At 47.9% G+C, this 12,756-nt stretch overlaps 2 protein-coding genes across 7 annotated transcripts in view; one reads left to right on the forward strand and one right to left on the reverse strand.

Moving 5' to 3' along the window:
* LOC143767994 (uncharacterized) overlaps window positions 1-12,756 on the reverse strand; it is a 688,384-nt gene that overhangs the window by 422,643 nt on the left and 252,985 nt on the right. The window lies entirely within an intron of this gene.
* Window positions 1-12,756, forward strand: part of LOC143767998 (uncharacterized) — a 152,845-nt gene that overhangs the window by 73,407 nt on the left and 66,682 nt on the right. The window contains exon 1 of one of the 5 annotated variants that reach the window (XM_077256615.1): window positions 11,506-11,715. The exons of 3 other annotated variants lie outside the window; for them this stretch is intronic. The gene's annotated coding sequence lies outside the window, so the exon portion shown is untranslated. Of the gene's footprint in view, window positions 1-11,505; window positions 11,716-12,756 lie in introns of those variants that run through there. One more of the 5 variants, XM_077256613.1, reaches the window with a different exon arrangement.

The following is a 12,756-nucleotide window of genomic DNA, read 5'->3' on the forward strand; positions in this document are numbered from 1 at the left end:
AGCGAGTTTGGCCTTGGTGCTGTGCTCAGCCAGGTCGACTCGGGCAACCAAGAGCACCCCGTGTTTTAGGATTCTTTCACACTTCCGTCTTGGTAGTCCTGTCAAGATGCATCGTTTTTTGAGAAAACAGGATCCTGCAAAAAAAATTGCATTTTCTCATAGACTTGTATTAGCGACGTATTGCGATGGATGGCCACACGTTTTGTCCGTTGTGCACTGGATCCTGCGGAATTTGACGGCCTGTCTTTTCCAAAAAGCGTTCCTTGAAACGTTTTTAGTCTGCAGTGAAAAAACGTTCCCCGACGCCTCCTGCGGCATACGTCGTTCCACAGAATAGGAGCCTATGGACACTGGATCCTGCGCACACTGTGAAACACAGGAATCCAGTGACGGATGCAGTTTTTACATCTGAGCATGCCTGGAAGCATTCTCTCTCTCTCATTTTCTAACATCCGTCGGTACGTCTCGCCGACGTATTGGGACGTGACACTCCCGACGGAAGTGTGAAAGAGGCCTTACCTGAGCTGGAAGCTTCAGCAGGGGGAAGTGGCCTATTCCACCATCGAGAAGGAGTGCCTGGCCATAGACTGGGCCCTGCAACGTTTGCAGCCCTACCTGTACGGTTGCACCTTCACTGTGGTGACTGACCACAACCCTCGGCGCTGGCTACAAGCCATGGGTGGAACCAACGGAAAGGTTGCTATGCTGGAGCCTTGCCCTCCAGCAGTATAACTTTACAGTCAAACACAAAACGGGCAGGAAGCATGGCAATGGCAATGCAGACGGGTTGTCCCAACGGGTTTGTCTGGGGTCTAGCTGACAGACAGGGGTGTGATGCATCTGAATATATGCTCACTCATCCCACACAGCACATGGTCAGCCATGAAATGATATGACATAACGAAATGTAAGTGTTTTTCCAACTTTAATCTCATTTTATTTGTAATTGTATTGTACATACGATAATTGTCTTCTTTATAATATATTTTTATACTTGTGTGAACACAGCTTACCTTTTTTGGAGTAAAATATAAAATTACTAGCTTGTCTCCCCTTGCTCTATAATGTACCATTACGTCCTCTGAGGTGAATTACGCTACTAATCTGGGTGGGCTCCAGACCCGTTACTATGTAAGAAATTGGAGCTGGTGGCAGCGGAGTTGTCCTGTGAGTTTGGGAGGCTTTGTAGCGACCGGCGGGGTTGATAATTATTGTTCCCACCTGAGTGGGAGTAGTTATATCGCCCTCGCTGCAGTGTGCCCATTAGCCAGTACAAAGTAAGGCAGCCTGACACACATAACCAGCAGCTTTTGTTTTGGCCAAAAGAATTTTTAAGCCACCACCACGACAAGGTAGACTCTTTTGGCCGGGGCCTACTCTACTCTTACCTACTAAACATTTCCTTAAATATCCAATATTCTTTTTAGGTTTATTTTTATTTATTTTTCTTTAAGGGAATGAGTCACATATATTTTTTAGAATGACCATTAATACCACATACAAGGGACAAAAACCGTCACACCATAACCAGACCATTATAATAGATAAATGTGGATAAAATCAGCGCTGATGTGACAAATGAATCCAGATATAGTTGTGAAATACTCCGGTGGTTTATTCCACCTGGATTTGTCATTTGTCACAGCAGCGATGATTTTATCCATATTTATCTCTTATATCGGTTCTGAGAGGTCGCAGTGTTGACCTGTGGATCTACAGCAGCTGACATCTATACGCTTTACTTTGCACCATCAGGTGAGCAGTTCTCTTGCAATTGATTGGAAACAATCCTAGGGATAAAACCCTATTTGCGCTTTTTTGTCTCCTATTTTCTCTACTAACACAACCAGACCATATATTACCACCACATAGTGACCGAATAATACCACATATAAGGAACAAATACCTCCATACCATGACCAGATCACATATTACCATCACATAGTGACCAAATAATACCACATACAGGGAGAAATAACGCCACATCATAATCAGTTCACATACTACCATCAAACAGTGACCGAATATTACAATACTGATCATTATTTAAAAAACCCACAAAAACACTAATGCCATTATACACAGAAGCGCTGTATATAGTGTCAGTGTACATGTAATACAGTGATTACCAGTGACATTATACACAGGAGCTCTGTATATGTCAGTGTATAGGTAATACAGTGATCAACAGGAGCTCTGTATATAGTGTACAGTGAACAGGTAATAGAGTGTATAGTGTCAGTGTACAGGTAACACACACTCACCAGTGACGTCTCATCTTTGCTTTTCTTTTTCATGCAGCGCAGACCGCCATCATTTCTTCCAGCCAGGACTTGTCTCTGCATAATATAACACATAGTTACCTAGAGCCTTGCTCCCAGAGCACATTCCCCACTTTTTCCCTTTCTACCCTACACATCTGAATACAGATGTGCACCCACCATAATATATAATTGGTTATTATTCAATCCACCATTCCAAATATAAATTATAATTCACCACTGCGCCCCCACCAACTGTAAATAGCCATTGCCCCACCTAATAAATATATCCATTAATTAGCACTTGTACTCTTCCCCCAATTCATTACCAGTCACTGCATCCTCAAAGTCCCCCACTATGTGCCTCCTGCTCCACGGATTCATTACATTTACATGCCCCTTCCGCCCCAATTCATTGTCATGTCTTCTCTCTCTTCCACCCCCACTCTCTATTCATTATCAACCGCTCTCCCCCCACATTCAATACATCATTACCTCTCACCACACTGAAAATTAATTATTTTCTCTCCCACAGTTCCTCATTTGCTCTCCCCATCCTCCATCTTCAGTTCAATTGCTGTCCCCGTCCCTCACTTCATTTGCAGTCCCCCACACTTCATCATTCGCTGTCCTCCTCCCCCTCTCATCATCATTTGCAGTCCCCCTTCCCTTCATCATTTGTGGTCCCCCATCCTCGCCCCACTTCATCATGTGCAGTCCCTTTTCATTCATGTGGAGTCCCCTGTCCCCTCCCTCACATGATCATTTACAGCCCCCTCCATCATTTGCAGCTCCCACTCCATCATTATTTGAACATTGCAGCACCCCCTCCATCATTTGCAGCCCCTTTATCATTTGCAGTCCTCCTTCCATCATTTGCAGAACCCTCCATCATTTGCAGCCCCCACCATCATTGGCAGGTCCCACCATGATTTGGAGCATCCCCTCCATCATTTGCACCACCCCTTCCTTCATTGGCAGCACCCCCTCCATCTTTGGCAGCCCCCCTTTCATCATTTGCAGCCCCCTCCATCAGTGGCAGCCCCCTTCATCATTTGCAGCACCCCCCTCCAACATTGGCAGCCCCCTTTATAATTTGCAGCCCCCACCAGCATTTGCAGCACCCCTCCATCATTTGTAGCACCCCCTCCATCATTTGCAGCACCCCTCCATCATTTGTAGCACCCCCTCCATCATTTGTGGCAGTCCTCTATACAGTATTATGGCCGCCACATAGTCCCCCATACAGTATTATGGGCACCTCATAGTCCGCCATGCAGTATTATGAGCAACCACATATAGTCCTCCATACAGTATTATGGGCAACCACATAGTCCGCTATACAGTATTATGGGCAACCACATAGCCCGCCATACAGTATTATGGGCCCCATATAATGCTCATTCATACAGTACATGACTGGCCCCATGTACTTGCCCCTCCATACAGAATTATGGGCCCCATACTCCTCCGTACAGAATTATGAGCCCCATGCTCCTCCATACAGTATTATAGACCCCATGTGCCTCCATACAGTATTATGGGACCCATGCTCCTCCATACAGTATTACTGGGCTTCCCCAACTCATGGACCCCATAGATTGTGTCCCACCCCCGTTCACCCAGGGCCCCCAGTGCTTACCTGGGATCGCCGGGTGGTGCCGCCTGCCTTGGTCATTGCGGTCGGTCGGGACTGCATACACGCGTGCCTCTGCCTCCTGCATTTTTAAACGCCCGTATCCGTTATCTTTTCCCTTCTTCCTCCTTCCCTCTGGGGTCCTCCGGGCATTTCACGGGTGTTCCGGTGGGCCAGTCTGACTCTGGTTGTGCTCTTGTATGATGACTGTCGGTTGCCCTCTATTATGAGGACTGTCAGTGGCGCTCTGTTATGATGACTGTCAGTTGCGCTCTGTTATGGTGACTGTCGGTGGCGCTCTGTTATGACTGTCGGTGGCGCTCTGTTATGAGGACTGTTGGTTGTGCTCTGTTATGATGACTGTCGGTTGCGCTCTGTTATGAGGACTGTCGGTGGCGCTCTGTTATGACTGTCGGTTGCGCTCTGTTATGACTGTTGGTGGCGCTCTGTTATGATGACTGTCAGTTGCGGTCTGTTATGATGACTGTTGGTGGCACTCTGTTATGATGACTGTCAGTTGCGATCTGTTATGATGACTGCCGGTTGCGCTCTGTTATGATGACTGTTGGTGGCGCTCTGTTATGATGACTGTCGGTGGCGCTCTGTTATGACTGTCGGTTGTGCTCTGTTATGATGACTGTCAGTTGCGATCTGTTATGATGACTGTTGGTTGCGCTCTGTTATGATGACTGTTGGTTGTGCTCTGTTATGATGACTGTCGGTGGTGCTGTTATGACTGTCAGTTGCGCTGTTATGATGACTGTTGGTTGCGCTCTGTTATGATGACTGTCATGGTGCTCTGTTATGATGACTGTCGGTTGCGCTCTGTTATGATGACTGTCATGGTGCTCTGTTATGATGACTGTCGGTGGCGCTCTGTTATGATCACTGTCGGTGGCGCTCTGTTATGATGACTGTCGGTGGCGCTCTGTTATGATGACTGTCGGTGGCGCTCTGTTATGACTGTCGGTGGTGCTCTGTTATGATGACTGTTGGTTGCGCTCTGTTATGATGACTGTTGTGAACTCTGTTTTCAGGCTCCCTCTTGTGGTCACTGGTGGTATGGTGTGACTTTTGCTTTGGGCTCCCCCTGGTGGCTTTGTTTGTTATCCTGCTGGTCTCTGGCTATCAGCTGGTTCGTTATCCTCTGGGAGGTTCCTATATAGCTCTGTTTTACTACCACTTGTTGCCGGCTGTCGATGTAATCAGTGCTACTCAGATTCCTTCTGACTACCTCGCTCCCAGTCCATCCAGGACAAGCTAAGTTTTGTTTGCTCATTTTTTGATCAGCAGTGTTTATCATGTTTTCTTGTCCAGCTTGCTAAAATGTGATTCCCTCGCTTGCTGGATGCTCTAGTGGACTGAGTTTCTCCCCACACACCATTAGTTGGTGCGTGGGTTCTTGAAATCTCAGGATGGATATTTTGTAAGGGTTTTTTATTGATCGCATAGACCCCTGCTCTATTTTCTGCTTTCTAGTACTAGTGGGCCTCTTTTGCTGAATCTGATTTCATCCCTACGTATGTGCCTTCTTCTTACTTCACCGTTAATATTTTTTTGGGGCTTCTATATCTTTGGGGATTATTTCTCTGGAGGCAAGCGAGGTCTTTTGTTCTCTTTAGGGGTAGCTAGTTCCTCAGGCTGGCTCGAGATGTCTAGGAATTTTTTAGGCACGTTCGCTGGCTACCTCTAGTTGTGTTGGTTAGGTTCAGATTTGCGATCAGTCCAGTTACCATCTCCCTAGAGCTTGTCCTTAGTTTATTCACTTGCTGGTCTATTCGTGATCCTCAGCCACTAAGGATCATAACAGTACAGCCGGCCAAAAGGTGTTAATTGCATGGCAGAAGCAGGAGAAAAGAAGCCTTGAGAATTTTTTTTTTTTTTTTGCCGTGTGTCTAGCTGCTGTGGCTAGCTTCTCTCCTCCTCTTAATCTTGGTGTGGCTCTGAGTTCAGCTGCTGACATGGATGTCCAGAGCTTGGCTTCCAGTCTGGATCATCTTGCTGCTAGGGTTCAAAGTATTCAGGATTTTGTTGTTCACAGTCCTATGCCAGAGCCTAGAATACCTATTCCGGAGTTGTTTTCTGGAGATAGATCTAGGTTCCTGAATTTTAGGAACAATTGTAAGTTGTTTCTTTCTTTGAAACCTCGTTCCTCTGGTGATGCCGTTCAGCAAGTTAAGATTATCATTTCCTTTTTGCGTGGTGACCCTCAAGATTGGGCCTTCGCATTGGCGCCAGGGGATCCTGCATTGCTTAGTGTAGATGCGTTTTTTTTTAGCCCTTGGATTGCTCTATGAGGAACCTAATCTTGAGAACCAGGCTGAAAAAACGTTATTGGCCCTCTCGCAGGGGCAAGATGAAGCAGAGGTGTACTGCCAGAAATTTCGGAAATGGTCTGTGCTTACTCAGTGGAATGAGTGTGCCCTGGCTGCAAATTTCAGAGGTCTTTCTGAAGCCATTAAGAATGTCATGGTGGGGTTCCCTACGCCTGCAGGTCTGAATGAGTCAATGACTCTGGCCATTCAGATTGATCGGCGTTTGCGGGAGCGCAAACCTGTGCACCATTTGGCGGTGTCTTCTGAACAGACACCTGAATCTATGCAATGTGACAGAATTCTGACCAGAAGTGAACGGCAAAATTATAGACGGCAAAATGGGTTGTGCTTTTACTGTGGTGACTCCGCTCATGTTATCTCAGCATGCTCTAAGCGTAAAAAAAGGTTGATAAATCTGTCACCATTGGTACTTTACAGCCTAAGTTCATTTTGTCTGTTACCCTGATTTGTTCCCTGTCATCTTACCCGGTTAATGCTTTTGTAGATTCAGGTGCCGCCCTGAGTCTGATGGATTGGTCATTTGCCAGGCGCTGTGGTTTTGATTTGGAGCCTTTAAAATTCCCTATTCCGCTAAGGGGAATTGATTCTACACCATTGGCTACGAATAGACCTCAGTACTGGACACAAGTGACCATGTGCATGACTCCTGTTCATCAGGAGGTGATTCGCTTTCTTGTACTGCATAATTTGCATGATGTCGTCGTGTTGGGTCTACCATGGTTGCAGACTCATAATCCAGTCTTGGATTGGAAAGCTATGTCGGTGTCAAGTTGGGGTTGTCAGGGAATTCATGGTGACGCTCCTGTGGTGTCAATTGCTTCGTCCACTCCTTCTGAAGTCCCTACGTTTTTGTCAGACTACCAGGATGTATTTGAGGAGCCCAAACTCAATTCTCTACCTCCTCATAGGGACTGTGTTTGTGCTATAAATTTGATTCCTGGTAGTAAGTTTCCTAAGGGACGACTTTTCAATGTATCTGTGCCGGAGCATGCTGCCATGCGGAGTTATATAAAGGAGTCTTTAGAGAAGGGACATATTCGCCCGTCCTCATCCCCTCTTGGTGCAGGATTCTTTTTTGTGGCTAAAAAGGATGGTTCACTGAGACCCTGTATTGATTATCGCCTTTTGAATAAAATCACGGTCAAATTTCAGTATCCTTTGCCATTGTTAACTGATTTGTTTGCTCGCATTAGGGGGTCTAGTTGGTTCACCAAGATAGATCTTCGTGGTGCGTATAACCTTGTGCGTATAAAACAGGGTGATGAATGGAAAACTGCATTTAATACGCCTGAAGGCCATTTTGAGTACTTGGTGATGCCTTTTGGACTTTCTAATGCTCCTTCAGTCTTTCAGTCCTTTATGCATGACATCTTCCGTGAATATCTGGATAAGTTTATGATTGTGTATCTGGATGATATTCTGGTTTTTTCAGATGATTGGGAGTCTCATGTTAAGCAGGTCAGGATGGTCTTTCAGGTCCTGCGTTACAATGCTTTATTTGTGAAGGGCTCAAAATGTCTTTTTGGAGTCCAGAAGATTTCTTTTTTGGGTTTCATTTTTTCTCCTTCTACTATTGAGATGGACCCAGTCAAGGTTCAGGCTATTCATGACTGGACGCAGCCTACATCTGTTAAGAGTCTTCAGAAGTTCTTGGGTTTTGCTAATTTTTACCGTCGCTTCATAGCTAATTTTTCTGGCGTTGTTAAGCCTTTGACGGATTTGACCAAGAAGGGTTCTGATGTGACTAATTGGTCTTCTGCGGCTGTGGAGGCCTTTCGGGAGCTGAAGCGTCGGTTTTCTTCGGCTCCGGTCTTATGTCAGCCAGATGTCTCACTTCCCTTCCAGGTGGAGGTTGATGCTTCCGAGATTGCAGCGGGGGCTGTTTTGTCGCAGAGAAGCCCCGATGGCGCTGCGATGAAGCCATGTGCTTTCTTTTTAAGAAAGTTTTCGCCTGCCGAGCGGAATTATGATGTCGGTAATCGGGAGCTGTTGGCTATGAAGTGGGCATTTGAGGAGTGGCGACATTGGCTCGAGGGAGCTAAACATCGTGTGGTGGTCTTGACTGATCACAAGAATTTGATTTATCTCGAGTCGGCCAAGCGGCTGAATCCCAGACAGGCTCGTTGGTCGTTGTTTTTCTCTCGTTTTGATTTCATGGTCTCGTACCTGCCGGGTTCGAAGAATGTGAAGGCTGATGCTCTTTCTAGGAGTTTTGTGCCTGACTCTCCTGGAGATTCAGAGCCGGCTGGTATCCTTAGAGAAGGGGTGATTTTGTCTGCCATCTCCCCAGATTTGCGACGTGTGCTGCAAGAGTTTCAGGCGGATAGACCTGACCGCTGTCCACCGGAGAGACTGTTTGTCCCGGATAGATGGACCAACAGAGTCATCTCCGAGGTTCATTCTTCGGTGTTGGCGGGCCATCCTGGAATATTTGGTACCAGAGACTTGGTGGCCAGGTCTTTTTGGTGGCTTTCCTTGTCGCGGGATGTGCGTTCCTTTGTGCAGTCTTGTGGAATTTGTGCTCGGGCTAAGCCTTGCTGTTCTCGTGCCAGTGGTTTGCTGTTACCTTTGCCTGTCCCGAAGAGGCCTTGGACGCACATTTCCATGGATTTTATTTCAGATCTCCCTGTGTCTCAGAGAATGTCTGTCATCTGGGTGGTGTGTGATCGTTTTTCTAAGATGGTCCATTTGGTGCCCTTGCCTAAGTTGCCTTCCTCCTCCGAGTTGGTTCCACTGTTTTTTCAAAATGTGGTTCGTTTGCACGGGATTCCTGAGAACATTGTTTCTGACAGAGGATCCCAGTTTGTGTCTAGATTTTGGCGGACCTTTTGTGCTAAGTTGGGCATTGAATTGTCTTTTTCGTCGGCCTTCCATCCTCAGACGAATGGCCAAACCGAGCGAACTAATCAGACCTTGGAGACTTATTTAAGATGTTTTGTTTCTGCTGACCAGGATGACTGGGTTACTTTTTTGCCGTTGGCCGAGTCTGCCCTTAATAATTGGGCTAGTTCTGCTACTTTGGTTTCTCCTTTTTTTTGTAATTCGGGGTTTCATCCTCGTTTTTCCTCGGGTCAGGTGGAGCCTTCTGACTGTCCTGGAGTGGATGTTGTGGTGGATAGGTTGCATCAGATTTGGAATCATGTGGTGGACAATTTGAAGTTGTCACAAGAGAAGGCTCAGCTCTTTGCCAACCGCCGTCGCTGTGTGGGTCCCCGACTTTGCGTTGGGGACTTGGTGTGGTTTTCTTCTCGCTTCGTTCCTATGAAGGTCTCCTCTCCTAAGTTCAAGCCTCGGTTTATCGGTCCTTATAAGATTCTGGAAGTCCTTGGCCCTGTGTCATTCCGTCTGGACCTCCCGGCATCATTTGCTATTCATAATGTGTTCCATCGCTCGTTGTTGCGGAGGTATGTGGTACCTGTGGTTCCTCCGGTTGAGCCTCCTGCCCCGGTGCTGGTTGAGGGAGAATTGGAGTACGTGGTGGAGAAGATCTTGGATTCTCGTGTTTCTAGACGGAGGCTCCAGTATTTGGTCAAGTGGAAGGTCTATGGTCAGGAGGATAATTCTTGGGTTGTCGCCTCTGATGTTCATGCGGCCGATTTGGTTCGTGCCTTCCATGTGGCTCATCCTGATCGCCCTGGGGGTTTTCATGAGGGTTCGGTGACCCCTCCTTAAAGGGGGGGTACTGTTGTGAACTCTGTTTTCAGGCTCCCTCTTGTGGTCACTGGTGGTATGGTGTGACTTTTGCTTTGGGCTCACCCTGGTGGCTTTGTTTGTTATCCTGCTGGTCTCTGGCTATCAGCTGGTTCGTTATCCTCTGGGAGGTTCCTATATAGCTCTGTTTTACTACCACTTGTTGCCGGCTTTCGATGTAATCAGTGCTACTCAGATTCCTTCTGACTACCTTGCTCCCAGTCCATCCAGGACAAGCTAAGTTTTGTTTGCTCATTTTTTGATCAGCAGTGTTTATCATGTTTTCTTGTCCAGCTTGCTAAAATGTGATTCCCTCGCTTGCTGGATGCTCTAGTGGACTGAGTTTCTCCCAACACACCATTAGTTGGTGCGTGGGTTCTTGAAATCTCAGGATGGATATTTTGTAAGGGTTTTTTATTGATCGCATAGACCCCTGCTCTATTTTCTGCTTTCTAGTACTAGTGGGCCTCTTTTGCTGAATCTGATTTCATCCCTATGTATGTGCCTTCTTCTTACTTCACCGTTAATATTTTTGGGGGGCTTCTATATCTTTGGGGATTATTTCTCTGGAGGCAAGCGAGGTCTTTCGTTCTCTTTAGGGGTAGCTAGTTCCTCAGGCTGGCTCGAGACGTCTAGGAATTTTTTAGGCACGTTCACCGGCTACCTCTAGTTGTGTTGGATAGGTTCAGATTTGCGATCAGTCCAGTTACCATCTCCCTAGAGCTTGTCCTTAGTTTATTCACTTGCTGGTCTATTCGTGATCCTCAGCCACTAAGGATCATAACAGATGACTGTTGGTGGTGCTCTGTTATGATGACTGTCGGTGGCGCTCTGTTATCATGACTGTCGGTAGCGCTCTGTTATGACTGTCGGTGGTGCTCTGTTATGATGACTGTCGGTGGTGCTGTTATGATGACTGTCGGTGGCGCTCTGTTATGATGACTGTCGGTGGTGCTCTGTTATGATGACTGTCGGTGGCGCTCTGTTATGATGACTGTCGGTGGCGCTCTGTTATGATGACTGTCGGTGGCGCTGTTATGATGACTGTCGGTGGCGCTCTGTTGTGACTGTCGGTGGTGCTCTGTTATGACTGTCGGTGGTGCTGTTATGATGACTGTCGGTGGCGCTCTGTTATGAGGACTGCTGGTGGCGCTGTTTATGATGTTGTGCTCTTTTACGCCTCTCCATGTGAAGCTCCGCCCACTTGTCACAATGTCGCGGCTGCGGACAGGACTGGTGACAGACGGGAGACGTCACATTCTGGTGACACTGAACAATCAGTGCTGAGCGGAAATACTTATATTACAAAAAGTGACAATAAAAATGTAAGATTTATAAATCTGGAAAATAATGAATTTTACCCAAATACATAAAATATAAAACAGTGTAATGAACCTTCCAGTCTGACAGGTGATGTCTGCGCCATTATAACCTGCAGCGATTCCAGAAAAAACGCATTAATAGAATACAGTGTGCACGAGGAGCCCAAGCAATCAACCCCGACCTCCAGCCTCAGCGCGCAGCTGTGTGCAGCGGAGGGATCTGAGGTCCTCGCTCCAGCAACTCCGATCTACCGTCCTCAGCAGCACTGCGCCCTCTACAGCGGAGCGACTGAAATTACACCTCCAAACTAGTCACAGTCCTGCTTCCTGCTATCCGGCCGGCAGAGCACTGCGCTAGGCCCCGCCCCTTCCGGTGACGTCATCTCCTCACACAGGCACCTCCGCGCTAGGAGTTCCGGTATCAGTTCCGTGGATTCCTTGTGCTCCGGTGCGCGGCTCTGCAGGTGGAGGTCTGTACAGAGTCCTCGTTATCCTCCATGTGGGTTATTATCCCTCCTATATCGCCTCTATACTCCGCAGCGCTGTACACACGTTATTATCACACTCACTATCTTCTGCTCATCGGGCACTAATGCGCTGCGGGGCACACGTCGGCTTTCTCAGAGCTCTGCGTGGGCCGTCTTGGCTGGGTTCACATTTGCGTTGGGCATTGGGTCATGTGGATGTGGTGCTGCACATGATGGAGGGGTGCTGCACATGATGGAGGGGTGCTGCACATGATGGAGGAGGCTGTACATGATGGAGGGGAGCTGTACATGAAGGAGTGGAGCTGTTTATGATGGAGGGGGTGCTGTACATGATGGAGGGGGTGCTGCACATGATGGAGGGGGTGCTGCACATGATGGAGGGGGTGCTGCACATGATGGAGGGGGTGCTGTACATGATGGAGGGGGTTCTGTGCATGATGGAGGGGGTTCTGTACATGATGGAGGGGAGCTGTACATGAAGGAGTGGAGCTGTTTATGATGGAGGGGGTGCTGTACATGATGGAGGGGGTGCTGCACATGATGGAGGGGTGCTGCACATGATGGAGGAGGCTGTACATGATGGAGGGGAGCTGTACATGAAGGAGTGGAGCTGTTTATGATGGAGGGGGTGCTGTACATGATGGAGGGGGTGCTGCACATGATGGAGGGGGTGCTGCACATGATGGAGGGGGTGCTGCACATGATGGAGGGGGTGCTGTACATGATGGAGGGGGTTCTGTGCATGATGGAGGGGGTTCTGTACATGATGGAGGGGAGCTGTACATGAAGGAGTGGAGCTGTTTATGATGGAGGGGAGCTGTACATGAAGGAGTGGAGCTGTTTATGATGGAGGGGAGCTGTGCATAATGGAGGGGTGCTGCGCATGATGGAGGGGGTGCTGCACATGATGGAGGGGGAGCTGCACATGATGGAGGGGGTGCTGCACATGATGGAGGGGGAGCTGCACATGATGGAGGGTGTTGTGAATTTGGATTCTGGGCTCCCCCGGTGGCCACTGGTGGA

This window comes from Ranitomeya variabilis, chromosome 4 (assembly GCF_051348905.1).
Source record: "Ranitomeya variabilis isolate aRanVar5 chromosome 4, aRanVar5.hap1, whole genome shotgun sequence".
Lineage (NCBI taxonomy): Eukaryota > Metazoa > Chordata > Amphibia > Anura > Dendrobatidae > Ranitomeya > Ranitomeya variabilis.